The 719-nt window shown below is 47.4% G+C and overlaps 1 pseudogene; it reads left to right on the forward strand.

Moving 5' to 3' along the window:
* Nucleotides 1-329: 329 nt before the first annotated feature.
* Nucleotides 330-442, forward strand: LOC119473437 (annotated as a pseudogene).
* The last annotated feature ends 277 nt before the right edge of the window (nucleotides 443-719 follow it).

The following is a 719-nucleotide window of genomic DNA, read 5'->3' on the forward strand; positions in this document are numbered from 1 at the left end:
CCACATGTCCCAGGGCTGACCTGCTTGCGCCTGGCTTGTACCCTGAATGATAACCATGTTTCTTATTGGTCAGATCTCATCATTGACTATGTCTCAAGGTAGGGAGGGGGGTCAGCCCTACCCGAACCTCCCTGACTCTTAAGGTAGAGCGGTGCTTTGCAAAGAAAAGACTGGGCTGGCAAATGCAACAGATGCCAACCAAAGGGTGTGAAGCAGGTGCATTGGGACTTTAACTATTGCTGGTTCTAAGGAAAGCCAGAGAGACAGAAATAGAGGATTCTGTCTCACCAGCAGAGACAGTTAAAAAACACAAAAAGCTGTTCCCCTCCATCCTTTTGTGGTTCCTAAGTGTGATGTTTGGGTTTTCATAGTCATGTGTGAAAAGCGCCTCCCTCAAGCCTTGTTATGATGTGACAGGCACATTACCCTTAACCATCTGACGAAAAGAAAAGGAAAAACAAAAACTGGGAAATCAATTACAGGCAGCGGCTTTGGGTTGAATTCAAATTCTTGTTGTGATCTGATGGAGAAAGACAGGTGTGAAAGGGACAGGAAGATGAAAAGGAAGGCTCCCTTGCTTGTTGGTTGGGAGAAACAAGAGGACCATGAGAATGATCCCTTTGGATACATGTGACCTGATGACACCTCCAGACCCTGAGCTCCAGCCCAGGTGGGCCTGGCTGTTTGCCAAGAATGGACTCTGCAGAGCAGTCTTTGCA

This window comes from Cebus imitator, unplaced genomic scaffold (genome assembly GCF_001604975.1).
Source record: "Cebus imitator isolate Cc_AM_T3 unplaced genomic scaffold, Cebus_imitator-1.0 Scaffold159, whole genome shotgun sequence".
NCBI lineage: Eukaryota > Metazoa > Chordata > Mammalia > Primates > Cebidae > Cebus > Cebus imitator.